Below are 24,224 nucleotides of genomic sequence, written 5' to 3'. Positions count from 1 at the left end.
TGCAAACAATTAAAGCACTTACTTGGATGCCTCGTATCTCTTTCTAATAACAAAATACACGCGTTAGTAACTTCAAGGAAAATGTAAAAAACAGTTAAATTAAATAATTGAAATAGAGAATTGGGACCAAACCCTCAGAAATTAAACCTTTCACATCTAGGGCGAAGGAAACTTTGAACAATGCTAGGTATGTCTAGTGCTAATGTATGAGGAATTGTGTTTGTAAAAACTAGGCTAGAAATTGAAAAAGGGGAGATATGACCTCTATTTATAGAGAAGAAAAAGAGGGTCGAAGAATAAGAAATACTACCTCCGAATTCGAATCGAAATAAAACTCGATGGACAGCAGTTTTTGCGGATTTAGTTTTTGCGGATTTTGTTTTTATCATATCTTTTGATCTAAAAGTCCAAATAAGGCATATGATATGTAGTTGGAAATTTCTTGAAGTCTACTTTCCAATCCAATTAGAATCAGATTAAAATCTTATATATATGAAAAGATATGGCCGAAATAGTGGGACGGTGTCAGTTTTGGATAGGGTTTCATATCTAATTCATATCTTTTTCGTTATAGCTCGGATTTAATATTATAATATATCATTGGAAAGATAATTTCAAGATCTATCCAAACATATAAAATTTGGATAAAGATTATGAGGCACGAAAATAAAATCTGACTGTCTTTGAACATCTTTAAATTCGAATAGAATTAGGATTTAAGAAAAAGAAAAGTTTTAAAAAAGGAAAGTTTTTATTTAACTCAAATTCTTTAATCTTATCTTTTCAAAAGGGATGATTAAGATCTTTTAGAAATTTATGGAAGCTTCTAATTAATCATAATTAGTTTAGGAATAGGATTAAACCTTTGGACCCTCCATATGATCATTGGGTCGTAGGTAAAATCCGGTTTGGGCCCAGTTTAGTATTTTGGCCATAACTTCCTCATTATTCATCGGAATCGGGCTTAGAATATATCGTTGGAAAGGTCTTTTCAAACCCCATCCAACTACACCATTATTGGACCCTTATCATGGACCAAACTAAATTGGAATGCACGTTTTTCATAAATAAGGTAAGAAAAGAAATATTTTCAAAAACAGAAAGAAGAGATATTTTAATAAAAACATCCTCATCACTAGACTTATCACACTTTCGCTTTATTCGATAATCAAATGACATTAAAGGTATTCATCACTGGGTTTGGTTTTGGGGAGACACATTTGGGTGTCTACAACGAGCTGTGGGAGTCTTGTGGTCTGACTCCTCTACTTTGAGCTACTCGGGCTATGTACTCTTTCGTGTCGAGTCGTTCTCTAGTTCGAGCTTTGGTGGAGTTCTTTTGGGACACCACCAACACCTTTCACTTTCCTTGGGGTGAGATGACTATCACTCCCCTCGACTTTTCTCTCATAACGGGACTGTAGTTCTGGGTAGCTACGGTTCCATTTGGCAGCGACATTATTGTTTTCTCTCCAAAGGTAGAGGAATTTTGGCCCTATAGCTGTTCGAGCTCGTGGTGAGGCTCGACCGACGCAGATCAGCGCTCGCTGCATTCGTCGGACCATGCTGACGGAGACCTTTCAAGATAGTACGACTACCCTAGAGCAGCGGTTGCGCATCTTTGATTTTATTCTTTTTTCAGGGACCTTCACCCCTGACAAGAGTAGCCGTTTTATACTATACTATCTGCCTGCTCTTCGCGACCTTCGTATGGTCGGATCATATAACTGGGCCAGCTTGGCCTATTTTGACTTCTTGCTTGGATTACAACTCGCTTGTCGCCACCGCATTTTTGACGAGGAAGTCACACTTTCTAATTTCTGGGGGCTTGTAGAGGTATACTTTATTTCCTTTAACCGAAGTTTGTCTTAGGTTTTGTGCTAGCACTCGCTGGCGCATACACTTCCTTATTTTACAAGTCTGGTTCTACGAGTATTTTCCTTCTTTTTCACAAGCGAGGCCTTTGCCTCAAGGGCTCCCCATTGCTGCTGTAGGGAATATTTCAAGCATTATCCCAAACTTGAACCCCATTGTGATCATAAGCATGGTACCGTCTAAAGGGAAGGAAGATAGAGTAAAAGAGTCGCTAACAAGTTTTAGGAACTTGTAAACTGTTCACGAGGTGAAGGTTACACCCCTTAACGATCCAGGAGATTGTTAACTCCAATAGGTCTGGAACCATGATTGGTAGTTCGGGGATGAAGGTACAAATCCAACCTAAAAGAGATTGAACCTGCCCTAATAATAGGCCTCTACTTTATTCTGATCGTATTCATGTGCGCTTTGTGACTAACATGCAATCAATAGGTTTACCCTAAACCTGTTTAATCTATGTTGGTTGAATATTAATGCATAAATAAAACTATTATTGGCGATCACTTGAATTATAATCAAATTAACCCTAACAAGATTATTAATTATCTTATTAAGCGTGATTAAAAGTACCAATTCCCTTTAAACATGCATAAAAGGCGTGATCAAGCAATAACAATAAAAATATCAAGCAACATAACAATAAAAAATAATAATCATAAATCACAAAAATAATCATAATCATGTTAAAGCATAATAATAGCAAGATCCAAAGCATGATACTAACAAGATTAATAACAAACCCTAGCATGTCACTAAACAATAAAAATCAAAGCTTTAACCCTAACATGATACTAACATGAATATTAGGAAAGACAATAAAAGACATCATAGAAATCATAATAAGCATATTTAATATTATAACCTTTACCCTAAACATGATACTAGGAATCATTGTTGTCATTCAAAACATCAAATTAAGGAAAACATCCTAACATGATACTAGGAATCAAAATAACAACCTAAACATGATTTCTATATAATAATATCAATAAATCAATTAAAGCACTTACTTGGATGCCTCGTATCTCTTTCTAATAACAAAATACACGCGTCAGTAATTTCAAGGAAAATAATAAAATCAAAACAATTAAATTAAATAATTAAAAGAAAGAATTAAAGGAATTTTAGACTAGATTTGGGACCAAACCCTCAGAAATTAAAACCTTTCACGTCCAGGGCAAAGGCAACTTCGAGTTTCGCTAGGTGTTTCAAGATCTTGTGAATGCGGAATTTTGTATGCAAAAGGCTAGAGAGAGAGAGAGAGAATAAGCTTTAGCTTTGAGAGAGAAGAGAATTAGAAAACTAGAGAGTTGATGATTTTTTATGAGGTGAAAGTGTGGAAAGTCTAGTGTTGTGGTTAGTTTTTATTAAAATATCTATTCTTTCGGTTTTCAAAAACCTACTCTATTTATAAAAATAGCCATTCCAATTTAGTTTGGTCCATAAAAAGGGTCCAATAATGGTGTAGTGGATTGGGCTCTAAAAGAGATTTCCAATGATATATTATAAGCCCAATTCTTATGAAAAATGAGGAAGTTATGGCCAAATTGCTAAACTGGGCCCGATTTGATTTTTTTATATGCGGCCCAATGATCTAGAGGAGGACCTATTATGAATTATCATTCCTAATGCAATTAGGATTGATTGTAGTCTTCTGGAATCTTCTAGAAGGTTCTTTTGAATCCTAATGTGATTAGGATTGATAATTAGGTTTTATGAGTTTTATTTGGAATAAAAGAAGTGTTTTATGTGAAATTACGATTTTACCCCTCGTGCGGAATTTTACGATTTAATTTTATCAAAAAAATAGAAAATGTGTGGAAAAATATCCTGCAGCGCCAAAAGTCAGGCTGTCGCACGGCGACAGAGGCTGTTGCGGCGACAGAGGCGTGTTTTATTCCTCTTCAAACTCCGATTCTTTTTTATCAAATTCGGACTATATTCATTATAAATAACGTATTTAGACCTCCGTTTTCAATCATAAAAAAATAATCAATTATCACCAACTCTCATCAAGAAGTTTTTGATATTCTCTCTCTCTCTTTTCTAAAACAACTTTTTACAAAACAAAATTCCGCATTCACAAGATCTAGACACACCTAGCCAAATTCAAAGCTGCCTTCGCCCTAGACGTGAAAGGTTTGATAATTTTTGAGGGTTTGGTCCCAAAATCCCTATTTCAATTATTTAATTTAATTATTTGATTTTATATTTTCCTTGAAGTTACTAACGTGTGTATTTTGTTATTAGAAAAAGATACGAGGCATCCAAGTAAGTAATTTAATTACTTTATTGATATTTTGACATAGAAATCATGCTTAGTTTTTTTTTTATTTTGATTCCTAGTAGGATGTTTTATTGCTTCCTAGTATCATGTTTAGGGTGATTTAATTTCCTTATGTCGATTATGATTTCTATGATGCTTCCTATTTTCTTTCTTAATAGCATGTTAGTTTCATGTTAGGGCTCAAGCTTTGATCTTTATATGTTTAGTAACATGTTAGGGTTTGTTATTAATCTTGTTAGTATCATGCCTAGGATCTTGCTATTATTATGCTTTATTTTTAACATGATTATGATTTTTATTGTTATTATTATGTTGCTTGATTTATATTTATTTTTATTGCTTGATCACACCTTTTTATGCATGTTTAAAGGGAATTTGTACTTGTAATCACGCTTAATAAGATAATTAATAATCTTGTTTAGGTTAATATGATTATAATTCAAGTGATCACCAATTATAGCCCTCATGATTGCTTTAAAATGGATTTGATATACTACTCATACCAACAAGATGCATCTTCCTTTTAGGGAGATCATATGCTAAGATACTCTGTAGTTAAGTGTGCTTGGCTGGGAGTAGTCTTGGGATGGGTGACATCCTGGGAAGTTTTCTCGGGGCGCGCATGAGTGAGGACAAAGTGCGCCGGAAGGACTTGTGTTGGTTTGTGAGGACAGTTGTTGGCCCTTGATGCGCATTTCGTGGCAATAGGCCCCTCCCTAATTTGTTTAGGGTCAGGGTGTTTACAAATGGTATCAGAGCAACCCTGCGACCGCGTGCTGACCGTGGATAATTAATCTTATGTCAGTCGTCTAGAGGGGGAGAATTCTGGGGCCATATGGCCGTAGCCAGGCTGGATGTAACACTTTGGCTACCAGTTGCCATTAGGCGTAATACTGGAGTCCCTAGTTTTCCAGGCGCAACGAGGGCGTTGCCGTTCTCAAGTGGGGGTGTATGTAATACCCCTCATGATTGCTTTAAAAGGATTTGATATACTACTCATACCAACAAGATGCATCTTCCTTTTATGGAGCTCATATGCTAAGATACTCCATAGTTAAGCATGCTTGGCTGGGAGTAGTCTTGGGATGGGTGACCTCCTGGGAAGTTTTCTCGGGGCGTGCATGAGTGAGGACAAAGTGCGCCGGAAGGACTTGTGTTGGTTTGTGAGGACAGTTGTTGGCCCTTGATGCGCATTTCGTGGCAATATGCCCCACCCTAATTTGTTTGGGGTCGGGGTGTTTACATTAATATTCAACCAACATAGATTAAACAGGTTAAGGGTTAACCTATTGATTGCATGTCAGTTAGAAAGCGCACATGAATACGAGAAGAATATAGTAGAGGCCTATTATTAGGGCAGATTCTTTCTCTTTTAGGTTGGATTTGTACCTTCATCCCCGAACTTCCAGTCATGGTTCCAAACCTATTGGAGTTAACAATCTCCTGGATCGTTAAGGGGTGTAATCTTCATCCTGTGAACGGTTTACAAGTTCCTAAAAATTTTTGGCGACTCTTTTGCTCTAGCTTCCTTCCCTTTGGACGCCACCATGCTTAAGTGAATGATCACAATGTGGTTCAAGTTTGGGGTAATGCTTGAAATATTCCCTACAGTTTTTGGCAACTCCACTGGGGAGGATTTCTATTTCAATTCCTAAAATTTATTTTGGCAATTATTTAGAGTGAGTGTATGAGACTCGAAAAGTTCCAAGTATTTCATTTGCGTAATTTTGATTAACAATATTGTCATATGCATAAAAAAGGTTCTCATTGGAAAGACCATCCGTAATGAGTCGAAAACATAGGATTTTTTACACGTAGGAAATTTGAGGAATATCTTTCACAACTAGAATCGAAATAATACCTCGAAAACTGGAAAATTCTAAGAACACAGACAGCTGCTGAGGCATGTAGGAAGTAGCGTTCAAAAAGCAGAGCCTATCGCCACTAATACGGTTATGTCGCCTGGAAACACTTCTATAGTCTAACGACAGGGCTCATATCATGGCGACAGACTCCGCTGTCTGGCGCCGCGTTCTTCCAATACCGAGCCAGAAATTTGCCTTCTTGTTTCGACCAGTTCTAGCACTGTTGGCTCGATTCTACTTCCTGATTGAGTTTTTCTCACTTTTTTGAAACCCATATGTGTTCTACATATGGACATAACCCTCTGGGAATTCATGCTCCATCTACCCGATTGAACGCTCTGAGAAACGAAGGGTACATCCGAGAATGTTGAATTCACCAAACCATGGAAGCGAGTTTAACTTGCGGGGTCCCATCCACTCGCGCCAACACTTCCAAAGGTAAGGCTTCCGCGCGGTGCATCTGGACTCATAACCATGGACCCTATTTGACTAACCCATATCCCGAACTTTAGAGAACTAGAGCCGTGGTTAGGTTGCAAACTCATTGCATCATATTGTGCCTACTTGACTATTTGTGCATTATTTGTTGTGCATACTCTATGTGTTTTTCCAAACCGTTTGTTTGACTTGTGTTTAAGCCTAAATAATTATTAATTACTAAAAAGGACTTTGCCTAATTAATTAATTAATATGAGTAATTAAAGTTTAATAAATTATTCAAAACTGACTTAGTACGACTTTAGGCCTGTCCCGTAGAGTAAAAATACCGAAAGCAGTCCTAGATTAATGTTCCAGTAATGGCACAAAAATTTGGGCTGCAGCGCTAAACACTGTTGTGCAATGTCGTGCTACACCTCTGTTGTATGGCGCTGCACTATAGTGTGCGGCGACAGTCATGTTGCTTTAGCCACAGTTTAGATTTTTACTCGAGTCTAATTAAACAGTTTATTAATCAGTTTGATTATTTTGTTAATGGCAGTAACTTTATTTAGTCCTTGATTGAGTCTAAGCACTAATCCCATGGTCTTACACAAGAGTCAAAGCATTTCACTTACACTCACAATTAAAGCACACACTAATATGTATGTACACTTTGACCATGTCTTGAGAGTCTCGTAAAGTCAAAGTCAATTTGAGTCAAGTCATTAAAACAAGTAAAATGGTTTAATTTACAGCTCGTGGTCAAGAAAGGAAGGGCGTTTAATCAGGGACAACCTTTTCATTCAAGTACAACTTTTTGATAAACCAGTAAGTCAGAAAAGAAAAGCTAGGAAGACAATGGCGAGTCAAGAAGAAGTTAATGAACTTAAGAAGCAAATGGCTAGTGTGACTGAGGTGTTGAAGACCTTAACCCTCCAAATCAATGACCCTGTGAAGCAACAACAAATGGAGCTCATGCAAGAGAGCTTGATTAAGATATCTAATGACTACAGATTTCAGGGCATTAGCTCACAAGGGGTCTTAGTGGACAAGGAGCTTCTTCCGCATAAGTTCAATGCCAACGACATCCCAAAAATCAAGGCTACTACAGACAATCCCTATTTCCATTTAAGAGCCTTCGAGACTATAATGAATATTAAGGGGATTGATAGAAAAGTCTTCCATTCTTTATTTTCTTTATCTCTTGAATCCGTTTGCCTAAAATGGTTCCTTTCCCTCGACAAAGAGAAAACCTCTACTTGAGAATCTATTGTAAACGCTTTCATTGATATAAATGCAATATTCAAGTTGAAATTGATCATAGTGAACTTGAAATACTTAAACAAAAAGAGAATGAAGGTTTCACTTCTTTCTTTAATAAATGGAGAGAAACTTCTGCTAGGATGATTGAAGTACCAAGCGAGAAAGAATCTGTTAAGATGTTCATTAAAAAACCTCCAAGAAAAGTACTCCAAACATCTCAAAACAATTTGTATACCTTTAAGGCCGTCTATGATATTGGAATTAACATTGAAGACGACCTTGCTAAACAAAAAGCTGCTAATAATAATAACTCCAACAGTGGCTGGAAAGGTAAGAAGAACGACAATCCTTCTTCTTCCAAAACCACCCACTCAAATAATGTTAGCACCTTTAATTTAAGTGAAGTCATTGCTATGAACAACCAAGGACAAAAGAAACCATTAAGGAGGAACTTTACTCCTATTGGTATGAGTTATGACACCGCATTCGATCGTCTGAATGCAAATGGTCTTATAACTCCTATTGGGCCATTTGGGGATCCACCTGTCGAAAAGAGGACGGCTAACTGGAATCCCAATGCACATTGCAAGTATCACCAAGGCAGGGGCCATCTCACTGAAAACTGTTGGAAGCTTAAGGAAGCTATCCAAGACTTTATTGACAACAACAAACTTCCATTGCCCCCTGCAAGCAAAAAGCCAAGCATCAACAATGCACCCCTCTCTGATTCTTTGTCCATCTCTGATGAGGAAGACCATGCTGACCCCTCATCCCTCATCAAACCAATTGAAGAATTTCATGCTATCAAAGAAGAGGAGGAAACCTTTTTTTATGCCATGAGTGATTTAAGGAAGAAGTTTGGATCCTCATACGATCAATGTGGGAGGGAATAGGCTTGTTACGCGAAGCTATTTGAATTCGCGAAGAAATAATAACAGGTGGTTTGAAGCAAGCATGTCAAAATTCCACCTATGGAGAAGAAGTCGTTTTCTCTCCAAGTAATTGATACACCCAAGAAGAGTAACAAATCTTACACTCCAATTGGGACTTCCTATGCTAGTATGTTCAAAATGCTCTCCGAGAGTGGTAAGGTTAAACCTCTCGAACCGAGACCATTTGAGTCATAGAGAGGACATATAGGTTATACAGTCCATATCATCAATCAAGAGGACATACCATCGAGAATTGTTTTAAATTTAAAGATTTAATTCAAAAGCTGATTGATAACAAGAAGCTAGTCCAAATTCCACAAGAACAAGATATTAGCATCAATGGGGTTTGGGACAGTGATGATGAAGACGTCTATCTTAAGGATATGGAAGGACCTCCACTTTCAATGACATATTCAGTAAGTGATTTTTTGGATAAAGAAGATTCACCCATAGACGTCCTCACAAGATCTGGGAGAATGCAACCTCCCATCTCCACACAACCTATTCTACCGTGCAATAAGTTCCCATACAAATTATAGAGGACAACGATGTTGTCAAGAAATTCAAGAAGACTAAGGTCGAAATGAATGTATGGAAACTTCCAGCCACATCCCGAGAACATAGGCTTGCAGTAATGAATGCCTTGGACAAAATAGGGATAGACTCCGAAACCACTACTGAAGGGTTAGCTAACTTTCTCATGAATGATCTCCCTAGTCCCATTAATTTGATCACCTTTTCTTACAAGGATTTACCTCCGGAAGGTGATAAACATAACAAGGCTTTAAACCTCACAGTAGTCTGCAAGAGAATGAATGTCCGAATGACTCTTGTAGATAATGGATCGACAATTAATGTTTGTCCACTTAGAACTGCGAAAAATCTAGGCATAAGGGATGAAGATTTAACCCCGTCAACACAAGGAATAAGAGCCTACGACAACACTCGTCGCCAAGCTCTTGGAAAGATTACCATGAATGTAACGGCGGGAGCAATCGAACATGCCACTACATTCCAAGTAGTGGATATCAAAGTTTCCTTCAACTTGCTGTTGGGACGCCCTTAGCTTCATGACCTTAAGGTCGTCCCTTCAGCCTTTCATCAATAAGTAAAGGATATAATTGGAGGGATTCCTATTACAATTGATGCTTCACCTATGAGGATTAAAGCTGTAGAGAATCCAGTTATTAATGTGGAGCACGACGAGAATGACAAAGATTTATGGGGCTTAATGAAGAGGTCTCCTTAATCGAGGAAGATGAAAGGATCCCTCTTTTCCATGACCCCCACTCCAATATGACGGTAAATGCTATTCTAAAAACAAGGACACTTTCCCGGGATGACTCTCGGAAAGAAAAAGGAGATAGCTAAGCAAATAGAATTACCTGGCCTCCCTAAATTAGATACTTTCGGACTTGGTTTCGAACCGACTTTAGAAGATCTAAAGCGAGCCCAGGAAAAGTCTAAGGCGCGTAAGAACACTTGCACCCAAAATAAAGTGATCCTAATGGACCAATATCCTCTTACTCTCAACGGATAGTTTATAAGAGAAGGAGAGGATTATCCATGTTACGAATTTCCCGAACCCTTCGTTGTAAATGGCATAAGGCAACCGGGGTTCGAAATCTTTCTGGATTGGTACTTTCTAGATGAGATCCCAACTCTTATTCATAAGGAGAAAGCACCTCCACGCTTTGACTTTAATGTCATGGGACTCCTCTTTGGGCGCAAAAAGGATGAGCTAAAGTATATAGAGGACAAATCCTCGCTCATTCAAACGGTTCTACAAAGCGAGAACTTTGACCCTTCAAAGCTCATCACTCCAGCAGAGGATTTAGTGCAAGAATGGTGCAAGACGGTCAAGTTGACCACTCCGAGTGGAAGAAAAATCACAATAACAACAGGACAAGGACCAATGTTTGAAGAGTCGTCTGAGTCAGATTCAGAGTCAGAGTCTTTTCTTATAAAGTCTTCTAAGTCTTTAGCTGAAGCACCTTATTCTTCTTCAAATTCTTCTGTTTTAGCATCTACTCCTAGGATAGTTAGCAATCAAGTCCCAGAGGACATATCTTTATTCGATGTAATGATTTCCGAGTTTAATAACATGTCTTCTTCCTCTTACTCCTTGTGTTTTTCTTTAACCCAAGATGACGAGCATTGCTTAACTAACAATGAAAATGACAAAGAAATTATTAAAGCAATGGAAACACTTGAAAAGAAAACACCAGTAATTGAGGATACTGAAACGGTTGATATCTCAAATGATTCAACCATTAAAAGGGAAGTTAAAATTGGACTAACGCTAAATAAAAAAGAAAAAAACCAATTTAATTAATCTACTTAAAGAATTTATCGATGTATTTGCTTGGTTTTATGAAGATATGCCAGGTATTAATAGAGAAATAGCTCAATACACTATACCACTAATTCCAGGAATGAAACATGTAAAACAAAGTTACGTCGAATGAAACCTGACGTAGCTCTTAAGATAAAAGAAGAAGTTCAAAAGCAAATAACTGCAAGTTTCATCAAGGTATCCAAATACCTCGAATGGGTCGCAAACATGGTCCCAGTTCCAAAGAAAGATGGAAGGGTAAGAATGTGTGTCGACTATCGAGATTTAAATAAGGCAAGTCCAAAGGACGACTTCCCTTTACCACACATCAACATCTCAGTAGATAATACAACGAATCACGCGCTTCTCTCGTTCATGGATGGATACGCAGAATACAACCAGATTTTCATGGCGGAAGAAGACATGGAGAAAACGACATTCATAACACATTGGGGTACTTACTGTTACACGGTAATGCCATTCGGGTTGAAAAACGCGGGTGCCACTTACCAACGAGTGTTCTAGACGCACCTAGCCAAATTCGAAATTGCCTTCGCCCTAGACGTGAAAAGTTGATAATTTATGAGGGTTTGGTCCCAAATCCCTATTTTAATTATTTAAATTAATTGTTTGATTTAATATTTTCCTTGAAGTTACTAACGTGTGTAATTTGTTATTAGAAAGAGATACGAGCCATCCAAGTAAGTAATTTAATTGTTATTCTTTTGATATAGAAATCATGCTTTAATTATTTTGATTCTTAGTATAATATTAGGATGTCTTTATGATTCTTAGTATCATGTTTAGGGAAATAACTAAGATTTCTAATATCATGTATGTTTCTATGATGCTTCTTATTCTTTCTTCTATCATATTAGTATCATGTTAGGGCTAAAGCTTTGATTTTTATTATTTAGTGAAATGCTAGGATTTGTTATTAATCTTGTTAGTATCATGCCTAGGATCTTGCTTATATGATTATGCTTTATTGAGATTATGATGATGATTGTTATTATGTTGCTTGAAATATTATTGTTATTTCTTGATCACGCCTTTTATGCATGTTTAAAGGGAATTTGTACTCGTAATCACGATTAATAAGATAATTAATAATCTTGTTTAGGCTAATATGATTATAATTTAAGTGATTGCCAATAATAGATTTGTTTGTGAATTAATATCCAACCAACATACATTAAACAGGTTTAGGATTAAAGTATTGATTGTATGTTAGTCAGAAAGCGCACATGAATATGAGAAGAATAAAGTAGAAGGCCTATTATTAGGGCAGGTTCAATCTCTTTTAGGTTGGATTTGTACCTTCATCGCCGAATATCCAGTCATGGTTCCAGACTACTATGGAGTTGGCAATCTCATGGATCGTGAAGGGGTGTAACCTTCACCCTGTGAACGGTTTAAAAGTTCCTAAAACTTGTTGGAGACTCTTTTACTCTAACTTCCTTCCCTTTGGACGCCACCATACTTAAGTGTATGATCACAGTGGCGCTCAAGTGTGGGATGCTTGCAATATTCCCTACAGATGCGTGGTTTTTGTTGCATGCACTAGTGGAAAAAAGTTCATTTGTAACGCCTCATTTGTAACGGACATAATTAAATCCGTTACAAATAGATGATTCGTAACGGACAATATAAAGGTCCGATACAAATAACTAATATTTGTAACGGGCGCAAATTTGACCGTTACAAATAAACAGTATTCGTAATGGACAGAAATTTGTCCGTTACAATTATTGCTCTAATCGTAACGGCCAAATCAGGTCCATTACAATTCCATCACGTGTTAGCACTAACATTAGGGTTTTGAGAAATTAGTCGTTCATTTCTTCCATCAGCCGTTTTCCTCCCTCTCTCTCTCATATCTCTCTTTCGCTCTCTCTCTCTCTCCTCAATCTAAAACTTTAAATTGCAGATCTTTGTTATTTGGATCTAAATTGAGAATTTCTGTCAACTTATTCGGACCAATTGTTCGAAAATTGACGTTTCGAGTATGATTTCTTTGGTAATCTCTGAAATCCGATTCAAATCCATGACGCTGAATCTTGAGTAATTTACCTCCATCAAAGCTCCATTGTAGAAGCTTCTGAGCTTTAACTCGTTATTGAAACAAAATCAGAGGTAAATTCTTTATATTTTTTTCATAGATTAACCGTTGAATATCAATTTTTCAAGTAATTATAGTCGAATTTGGGTTATATTGAGGTGAATTATTGAATGTTGCTCAATTTATTAAAGATGATAACAATCAATTTTGCTGCTAGAATTTCTTAGGAATATGTAATTTTTTTTGCTGCACCGATCCATGTAATTTTTTTTTCATTTTATGTTCCATTAATTCATTGTTATTTTATCATACATTATTATTAGGGAAATTCCCATTGGTACACCCGTGGTTTTGACTTTTCCCATTGATACACTCCAAAATTTTTGTGTTCCCATCGGTACACCCATGATTTAGTCTTTTTCCCAATCGTGACTAACACCGTTAAAAAATATTTCATTAAGTTAAAATAATTAAGAAAAAGACTATAATACCTCTTTTAAATATCTAATGTCTCGATTTGCGTATCAAAAATTGTTCGGTTAAAGTTTTGGAAGTCATGTTAGTCCTTAAGGATCCAAACCTCGAAATTAGCAAAAAAAAAAAAAAATAACACAAATGTCTCATGTGCGTGTTAAAAAATGTCTCGGTTTGCGTGCTATTATTTTTCTGTGATAGTAATTGTTCGGTTAATGTTTTGGGGGTCATTTTGATCCTCTAAGGATCTAAATCAAACTCGAAATTGTCAAAAAATTAACAAAAATGTCTCGTTTTGCGTCTCATGACAAAACAAAAAAGAAATATCATGACGTGCAAAATGAGATATTTTTGTTAATTTTTTGACAATTTCGAGTTCGATTTAGATCCATAAAGGGTCAAAATGACTCCTAAAACCTTAACCGAACAATTATTATCACAAAAAAGTAATGGCACGCAAATCGAGATATTTTTTGACACGCATATGAGACATTTGCGTTATTTTTTTTTGCTAATTTCGAGGTTAATTTGGATCCTTCACGACTAGGACTCCCAAAACTTTAAACCGAACAATTTTCGACACGCAAATCGAGACATTAGATGTTTAAAAGGGGTATTATAATCTTTTCCTTAATTATTTTAACTTAAAGAAATACTTTTTAATGGTGTTAGTCACGGTTGGGAAAAAGACCAAACCATGGGTGTACTGATGGGAAGACAAAAATTTTGGAGTGTATCAATGGGAAAAGTCAAAACCACAGGTGTACCAATGGGAATTTCCCTTATTATTATTGTCTCAAGATTGCATCTACTTAATTGTGGTTTTGATTTTTTTCGATTACAGATCCTGTGTAATTGTACTACAATTTGTCAACTATTTTTGTCGGATGATTTACTTTTAATTACTTTACTACTACATGTTTCTGGATTTTATTACAAATTAGAAAAATTGGCCTGGTTTCATTATACTATACTATTGTTTCATGGCTGAATTGTCAAATGGTTCAACTTACACTTCAATCTTGTCGTGATTTTGGAGTCATATGGATCTAAATATTAGATTCTTTATTCCTTGGTGATGTCTTTTTTTTTTTGAAACCCTTGGTAATGTCTTATCTGATACATAATATACACAAATAATTATAAACCTTTTTATCTTATACAAAACTCAATCAATTTATTTTTGAACAAAATATTAATTTTAGGAATATGTAAAGTGATTGAATTTCAGTTTGTGCATATAAATTCTGCTGGACTATTACATTGAGTCAGTGACTGTTGTTGCTTTATATATGTATGTTTATTGCTTTATATATGTTTGTCTCGTGTGATTATTAGTAATGACATTACGTATATTAAGATTTGTGGCTTGAACAAATGTGTAGGAAGATAGACAATTGCATTAACTGCTTGGTTGTAGTGGTGGTGCTTTCAAGATCAATGAGGGGAGGCCACCTTAAGGTTTATGTCAGAGTAGGTGACAAGAGAAGATGAAGACAGAAAAAGAAAATAGAAGGGGAGAATATATATGGTATCATGCTAGTGCTTCGTATATTGGGTAATACATACTCTGGTTCATTTTGCTACAATGAATCTAAAGCTCGTATATAACCAATGATTTGAACAAGGTTACATAAACAAAACGCCTTCATCAAGATTGCTTCAAATTTATTATTTCTAATTTTATCAATTAATTTCTTGTGATTAAAGGGTGTTATCTCATTTCTGTGTAGGGTGTTATCTAAAGCTCGTATGTAACCAATGATTTGAGTAAGGTTAGCATCCATGGGTCTTCCTGATGCTTCTGCCATCCGCTCTACTATCGGGAAGGTTCTCTCTCTTTCTATTCATTTCATAGTATGAATTCATTACTTACTTAATCGGTTGAATCCCTAAAATAGGAATTTCAATTGCAATTGCCAGCTTCTATTGGAAAGTGATCGAGCAATGTGGCCCTCTGAATTAGCCAACAAGAGGTCTCAATACAACCATTTTAAGGATGAACTCTTGATGTCTCCCGTATGTCCTCTTATGTCTTTCTTTTGCTTTTCTCAACTACTCTTCTTAACTAGTTTCTTCTATTACTCATTCAATTTTCATTGTTTATAGTCTTTATACACATAACAATCTATCAATTTTCTTACTTGATGTGTTTAAACAAAATACATGAACAATAATTCTATTCTGGATCTGATATTATAGTTATCAGTTATAGTTATAATATCAATAACAAGTGTTTGTCTAATTTGAACAAGGACACGTTGAGGGTTGAGCCTGATGCTGAGAATCCTGGCAAGTTTCTTGTTGCCTTCACTTTTGATGCTACTGTTGCTGGAAGGTATTTTTTTATTTATGGGGTTTTGTTTAATTACTTTCTTGCGGACTTGCTGTTGTCTATAATGTTAATTTTTACAGAAATTGTATTTGGACAAAATTTTCTCTTTTGTATTTTCTTGTTGTGTGTAATTGTATTTGGACACCTTGTCCTCTCTTTGCACTTTGTTCTGTTTTTTCTTTTAAACCTTAATCTGTTTTTTTTTTCTTCTCAAAAACAAGTCTTTTATTTTTTTTAAAAAAAGAATGATGACAATGTATGTTATTCGCGGACTCCTGATTTTGAGCATTTGTTGATTATGTTTGCTTCATAAAAACAATGATAACAGATATTGTGACTAATTAGCTTCATTCTTTCCTAGTCAATGTAGTAAGAGTTGATGGTTTTTGGGGTTAAGCGAGGGTTGGGATGGCCTGAGAACTCAAACTAAGAGAGTGGAAGTTGCTTATTTGTCTCACGATTCATTTTTATCATGTATGCTTGTTGCACATGCTTGTTTAACACTGTTAACTGTGGAGCATATTGTTATAATCTACGAACTTTGTATTAAGCAGAAACAGAAGGAAGAGGTTGGCAGGTTTATCGCCTAGGAACTTGTGTGTTCAATACTGCATGTATTGGTTTCTAATGCTATGATTTTTATACAGGTAGCACAAGAGATTAACTCAGAGGCAAAACTTCAGAGTGACTTTGTAGATCAGTTGGTAAGGCATCAGCTTAATCTTCTATATTTATAGCATTTTTTGGTTTGACTCGATATCTTGAAAATCTGTTAAGTTGTTTTTGTGATATAACTGCTTGTTTTCTCTTTTTGGGTACTATTCTCTTCATTCATCAAATGCAACTTTTTTCTAGCTTAATAATTAGAATGCGTTTTATAAGTACTACTTTGTCAAATATACCTTGAGAATAGGTTCCTGCTTTCCTCTTTTCAGAATTTTCTTGTTATTTTCTATTTTTTTTTAATTTTTTTTTACCTTAACCTATGTTGCCTTCTTTCTCATTCACCCTCTTTAAGTTGGAATTTCTTTCCATTATCTGAACCCCAACAAAATCAGAATTGGTTTCATATTCTCGCTAATGTTGATGAATTCTATTTCAGTGTTGTTGATACCGGTGACATGAGCAGTTTTCTGGTCTTTCTTGTTGTATGTGTGATTGGCCAGCCTATTTTAGGACTACACTATCTTAAGTATATTCTGAAACTGATGCACTTTTCCGTGTGTGGATATTAACTAAACCTTTGGGGATTTTTGCAATTTACATGCATGAATGAGCTTGCTTATGTGACTTTGTAGTATTTTAAGAGGAATAAAATTTTCAGAGGACTGAATATCATTTGTATGGCTAAGAAGAACCCATCAGGTATACATATGTTATCTAAGACTTCAAGTATAGATTGTTGACTAATATGAGTTGAATATGGGTCTACTGTATGAATTTCATGCTATGTTTTCCTACTTGTGAATTAGTGATGAATATGAGTTGATTGTTTCCTCTCTTTACTTTTGTTGAATTTAACTCTTTTTTTTAAAAGTTATTTCTGCTGAACTTTTTTTCCTATACTTTCCTTTTGCTTAACATAGCTTTTTTTTTTTTTTTTCAAATTTGTCATATATTTGCTTAAATTTATTTTACTTGCTGAAGTGAGCTTCTTTGATTGTCAAGATTATACTACAAGAAGTGCCCTAGCTACAGTTGAGAATTCAGGGCATTGGAACTAGTACTGGGGCTTCATTCAGATTACCAAATGCCGAGTTATTTCCATTTGCAGGAGATGGGAATGACTCTGAGGTTAGTTGTGAACCACCTAGTAGGAGATTCAGCTCTTGCTCTAGCAAAGTAACAAGCCATTTTGGCTCAGACAGCAACAAGAAAGCTTCAAGATGGATGTTCAGCCCATTTGCAGGAGACGGGAATGACTCTGAGATTGTTTACTTATTCATCATATATAAAATTGGGTTGTTTGTGCACCATTGTTTACTAAATTTTGTAATCAATAGCGTTTTGGACTTCTCAATAGGAGAGTATATAATTAGCATACAAAATTGGATTTGGTTTATATGTTATGTTTGATAATATGTTTGTGGCAAGAAAAATTGGATTTATTATAATTTATTATAATAATTTGGATGGTAAATGGAAAGAAGAATAGGGGTATTTGTAACTAGCACCTGAAATGCTAGTTACAAATGCCCCTAATTTTTTGTCTTATTCGGAGATTATTCGTAACGGGCATTGTAATTGCCCGTTACCAATAACCCATTATTCGTAACGGGCACTTACAATGTTCGTTACGAATAAGTAGTTATTCGGAAGTGTCCGTTACAAATAAGCACTTATTCGTAACGGACACGTCAAGTGGCCGTTACGAATAATGGGTTATTTGTAACGGGCGTTTCAGGTGTCCGTTACGAATAATGACTTATTTGTAACGGGCACTTGAAACGCCCGTTACGAATAACCCATTATTCGTAACGGGCACTTCAAGTGCCCGTTACGAATAAGTTATTATTTGTAACGGACGGTGCCCATTACGAATAACAATGGCCATCCGTAACGGCCACATACGTAACGGACGCTGCCCGTTACGGATGAGCCCTTTTTGCCCGTTACGGATGACCTTTTTCCACTAGTGATGGCGTTGGAATTAATTTTTCGAATCCTAATAGGATTCAGTTTGCACCAATTTTGTGCGAAAATAGCCTCCTAATCTGCCAATTCTGTATAGTTGAACAAATTAAAAATAGTTATAGCTTTTATTTCTTAATCATGTCTAATAGTTTTAGTGATTTCACTCGTGAGTGGTGTTGGTGTCTGACCGCTAAGGAGAGAAAAGAGCTTGAATTTTTTTAACTTAGGGGTATATATGTTATGAAGGGGGGTAGATCTTGACATAGACTTTATTCATACCGCCTTGGAGTATTGGGATCCATATACTCATTGCTTTAGACTTGGTTATGATGAAATTTGTCCTTTACCGGAAGAATTTGGTGCCAATCTAGTCCAATAATATCCTTCGTGCATTATCTTTTGGACTAGCATCTTGCTATTCACATGAGTTCCATATACTTATTCGTGGACTATTCTTATTGCCCTTCGGGCTTCCTTTTTGCTTACGCACAAGAGATCTCGACCTTTAGGTACCTTTTTGTGTAGCTCATTGTTTATGAGTACATATTGGGAAGCCAAAAGTCTTAAGGCTCGTTTTTCTCTTTTGTCAGTGTGAAGTGGTATTCTCCTTTGGTGACATATATAGTTGAGGATGTCTGTATACCAAGGTTATTCTTCTTTTTCTTCTTCTTCTTTTTCTTCTTCTTCTTCTTCTTCTTCTTCTTCTTCTTCTTCTTCTTCTTCTTCTTCTTCTTCTTCTTCTTCTTCTTCTTCTTCTTATTGGACTACCTCATCGTCTTCTATGGCTTGAATGTAAGCATGTTTATACCTCTTTTCTATTGTTAAAGGCATTTGCTCAATTTCTGTGAGAATTCTAACCATTGAGGCTAGCCTTGCCAAAGCATCAGCGAATTGATTTTCCTCTCGTGGTAGATATGTATAATCTACCTTTTCTAACTGTTTAGTGAGAGTTTCCAAATTTGTTTGGTGAGGGGCCAAGCTTTCGCTCCTTACTTTCCACCTTTTGGAAATTTTTTTGATGATTAAAGACGAATCTCGGAATATTCGAAGTTTCTTCACTCCCAATGTCAAAGCTATTTCGAGGCCTACCACGCATGCTTCATATTCTACCGCATTGTTGGTAACGTCAAAATCTAAATTAATGGAGATTTGGTACATGTTCTTCTTTAGGTGATACTAATAATACTCCTACACCACAACCCTTTTGGTTTGATGCTCCATCAAAGAATATCGTCCAAGTATCATCTTCTGTAAGCATTAAGTCTTCGCCTGGAAACTCGTTTTCATGTATAGGCGTCGAATCTTCTATTGGGAAATCCACTAGGAAATCCGAGACCACTGATCCTTTGATAGCCTTTTAGGGCATGAATCTTACATTAAATCGGGCTAAGTTGACTATCCATCTTGATATTTGCCCATTAATTGTAGATTTCTTGAAGAGATACTTTAGTGGATCCATCCGAGATACCCACATAGACTATATGAACGAGCATGTAGTGTCTTAACTTGGTTGTGGCCCACACTAATGCGAGGCACAATTTCTCAAGTGGTGTGTAGCATACTTCATACTCGAGCATCTTTTTTGCTTAAGTAGTAGATGACCTTTTATTTCCTTATTACTTAAGTTGTACCCCACGTATCCATCCATAAACGAGACAAGTGCATGGTTTGCTGTGTTATCTACCAAAATGTCGATGTGTGGTAAAGGGAAGTCGTCCTTTGGACTTGCCTTATTTAGATCTCTATAGTCGACACACATTTTTACCCTTCCATCTTTCTTTGAAACTGACACCACATTTACAACCCATTCAGGGTATTTAGATACCCTGATAAAACTTGTAGTAATTTGTTTTTTAACTTCTTTTATTTTAAGAGCTACGTCAGGTTTCATTCGACGTAACTTTTGTTTTACAAGTTTCATTCCTGGAATTAGTGGTATTGTGTGTTGAGCTAATTCTCTATTTATTCCTGGAATATCTTCATATGACCAAGAAAATACATCGATAAACTCTTTTAGAATATTAATTGAACCAGTTCTTTCTTCTTTAGTAAGAGTTAATCCGATTTTAACTTCTCTTTTAACGTTTGGATCTTTTGAGATATCCATTGTTCCAGTGTCTTATATTACTGGTGTTTTATTCTCAAGTGTTTCCATTGCTTTAATTATTTCTTTGTCATTTTCATGGTTAGTTAAGCAATGCTCGTCATCTTAGGCTAAGGAATAACACGAGGAGTAAGCAATAGAAGACATATTATTGAATTCAGAAACCATTACATCAAATAAAGAAATGTCCGTTGGGAATTAACTACTAACTATCCTAGGAGTAGGTGCTAAAATAGAAGAACTAGGGAGAGTTACTATAGCTAGATATTTTGAAGACTCTATAGGGGAAGACTTAGAGTCAGACTCTGACTCAGACGACTCTTTGAACATAGGTCCTTGTCCTTTTGTTATGGAGATCTTCCGTCCACTTGGTGTAGTCACCTTCACAGTATTTCGCCATCCCTGGACTAATCCCTCTGCTGGTGTGATAAGCTTTGAGGGGTCAAAGCTCTCACTTAGTAGTGCTGTCTGAATGAGCACGGATTTGTCTTCAACATATTTTGGCTCACTCTTCTCGTGCCCAAAAAGAAATCCGATGACATTAAAGTCGAAGCACAGAGGTGCTTTCTCCTTATAGAAAAGAGTTGGGATGTCATCTAAGAAGTGACAATCCAGGAAGATTTCGAACCCAGGTTGTCTTATTCCATCTCAGACAAATGGCTCGGGAAATTCATAACATGGATAATCTTCACCCTCTCTTATGAATTGTCAATTTAGGGTGAGGGGATATTGATCCATTGGGATTGCTTTCTTTTGGGTACGATCATTTCTCCGCGTATTAGCCTTTTCTCGGGCTAAGTCTTTCAGAGTCGGTTCAAAACAAAGTCCAAAAGTATCTAATTTAGGAAGGCCAGACGATTTCGTTTGCATTGCTACTCCTTTCTTCTTACCTAGAGTCATTCTAGGAAGGTCTCCCTGTTTTCGGAGTATACTATTAACTATCATATTTGAATGGATGTCGTATCAAAGAGGGGTTCTTTCATCTTCCTTGATTAAGGAGACCTGTTATGCGCTAAAGCCCCATAAGTCTTCATCGTTGTCATCGTGCTCCACATTTATGAGGGGCTTATCAATTGCCTTGATTCTTAGTTGGGAGGCATCAATTGTAATAGGAATTCCTCTAACTATAGCCTTCACTTGTTGATGAAGTGAAAAGGGACGGCCTTAAGGTCATGAAGCCAAGGGCTTCCCAACAATAAGTTGAAAGAAGCTTTGATATCAACCACTTGGAAAGTTGTAGCATGTTCTATAACTCCTGCGGTGACATTCATATATAGTAATAGTCCCAAGAGCTTGGCGACGAGTGTTGTCATAAGATCTTATTCCTTGTGTGGATGGAGACAAGTCTTCATCCTTTATTCCCAAAATCCTCGCAGTTCGTAGTGGACAAACATTAATTGCTGACCCATTATCTACAAGAGTCATTGAGACATTCATTCTCTTGCAGGCTACTGTGAGGTTTAAGGCCTTATTGTGTTTGTCACCTTCTGGAGGTAATTCATTGTCAGAAATTGTTATTAGATTAATGGTACTAGGAAGATCACTTGTGAGAAAATTAGTTGATTCCTCAAGAGTGATTTCTGAATCTATCCCTACTTTAGCCAAAGCATCCATTACTGTGATTATATGTTCACAAGATATGGCTAGTAGTTTCCATACGTTCATTTCGACCTTTGTCTTTTTAAGTTGTTTGACAACATCTTTGTCTTCTATGATCGGTATGGGAACTTGTTAGGTAGTAGGGATAGGTTTTGTAGTGATGGGAGGTTGTACTCTCCCTGATCTTGTGAGAACATCTATGGGTGAATCTTCTTCATCCCAAATGTCATCTACTGGGTATATTGTGGAAAGTGGGGTTTCTTCTACATCTTTGAGGTAGACATACTCATCATCACTTTTCCAGACTCCGTTGATGCTAACATCCCTTTCTGGTGGGATTTGGACCAACTTCTTACTGTCAATTAATTTATGAATTAGATCTTTGAATTTGAAACGGTGTTCTATGGTATGTCCTCCAGCTTGATGGTATGGATAATAGAACTTATCGATTCTTTTCAACGATTCAAATGGTCTTGTCTCGAGAGGTTTGATCTTCGCACTCTCGAAGAGCATTTTGAACATGTTCACGTAGGAAGTCCCAATTAGGGTGTAAGGCTTGTCACTCCTTTTGGGTGTTTCAACTACTTGGAGGGAAAATGGCTTTCTCTTAGTAGTCTATGTAGGTGTCGCCTCTTTAATGTCACATTTATGTTGAGTCATCTTTATGTGATCGAGGGCCTTGCGACATATACCTAGTGCTTCCTTTACCAGTTGTGTGAGGACCCATACTTCTCCTTTTATGGCAAGTTTTTGACTTGTAGAAAGATCACTCATGGCATCGAAGAAGGTTTCCTCCTCTTCCTCGATAGCATGGGCTTCTTTGACTAGTTTAATGAGGGATGATGAGTCAATATCATTTTCCATTATTATTGAAATAAATGTGACTACAACTATTGGCATTATGCGCCTTATTTAAAAATTAAAAATTTAAATCATATAAGCAAAGAAATATTGATCTAATCCCTCTTCACTTTAGGAACCTCCTTCTCTTTTTCAACTAGGTCGGCCCTCACCATTAATGTGTCTTTTGTAGCCCGAACTGTCACACCTCTAGTTGAGCTTTCACCCCTTTCACCTTTCTTAGAATTCTTCGATTGCTTCTCTCTATACACCATATTTTCCTTACCCTCTCCTTTCACATAATTCTTCTTTTTAGGCATTATAGGAGTCTTAAACTCAATTCCTTGTGTTCTCGGACCTAGACGATCTTTAGGAGGCACCTTCTTACTTCCAAGACATCTCTTCACATCAAAGTTGCGTGATCCGAATCGATCCCTTCTACTTATAGGATTCAACCATGCCTTGTATGCACTAGATAAGGGAGGAGGAGCTTGGTTACTCGCGGTCCACAAAGGTCTTCCAATCCAATAAGTCTCGTACTTATGAACATTACTTTCATGCAAGATACTTCACTAAGACTATCGTTATAGCGTGGAACTACTTGTTCAAGTCCATATTGTCGCATCAATCGAGAAGGACAATAAAAAGTCAACTTTGAAATACTAGGAATGCGACAATACGAAGTATGATTCGTGCCAACCATCCTAGTAAGCCTCCACCAAGGCACCACCCACCGAATGGAAAATTGTCTCTTTGCAAAGAAGACCTTCCAATCATCATATGACATGTTTGCAGAGTAATTCTTCTTCCTACGGACCAGATCATGGGGACCATATTTTTCAATATTGTCGGGGGCTTCAAAGAGTTTTAAACGCTCCATCAACCAAATCTACAAAATAAAAAATAAAAAAAATCAGTCGAAAAAAAATGCAGAAAACCACCGTGACACGGCAGAATGCACTGTGTCACGACAACAATATACCGTGACGCGGTGCCTTCTAAGTGTCACGGGGGCTAATCAGAGCGTGCTTTTACCTGCAACAGTACTAGAGAGCCCTTCTTGATGGCTTTCCGGTCAGCTTTTGCTTCGTCAAGGCCACACAAAGTTTCTCCAAGGCAAGTAGGCATAGGAGATCTTCCAGATTCAACATGTTCAAGCACAGACGCTAAACAAGCATGTCCTACCCTACCGTTTGCAA

At 36.6% G+C, this 24,224-nt stretch overlaps 1 long non-coding RNA gene across 2 annotated transcripts; it reads left to right on the top strand.

The window, feature by feature from the left end:
• Window positions 1-12,793: 12,793 nt before the first annotated feature.
• LOC110685480 lies at window positions 12,794-18,062 on the top strand. Of its 2 annotated transcripts, none has more exons than XR_002504070.1 (7): window positions 12,794-13,113; window positions 14,899-15,141; window positions 15,247-15,343; window positions 15,437-15,532; window positions 15,769-15,851; window positions 16,496-16,552; window positions 17,517-18,062. It is a non-coding gene; the product is annotated as an uncharacterized LOC110685480 (long non-coding RNA). The 2 variants fall into 2 exon arrangements; XR_002504071.1 differs by having other exon boundaries at window positions 15,415-15,532.
• Window positions 18,063-24,224: the final 6,162 nt, after the last annotated feature.

The sequence above is a fragment of the Chenopodium quinoa genome, unplaced genomic scaffold (genome assembly GCF_001683475.1).
Source record: "Chenopodium quinoa cultivar QQ74 unplaced genomic scaffold, ASM168347v1, whole genome shotgun sequence".
Classification (NCBI taxonomy): Eukaryota; Viridiplantae; Streptophyta; class Magnoliopsida; order Caryophyllales; family Amaranthaceae; genus Chenopodium; species Chenopodium quinoa.
Note: the sequence above shows the minus strand (reverse complement) of the source record. Positions and strands in the feature narration are given on the sequence as shown.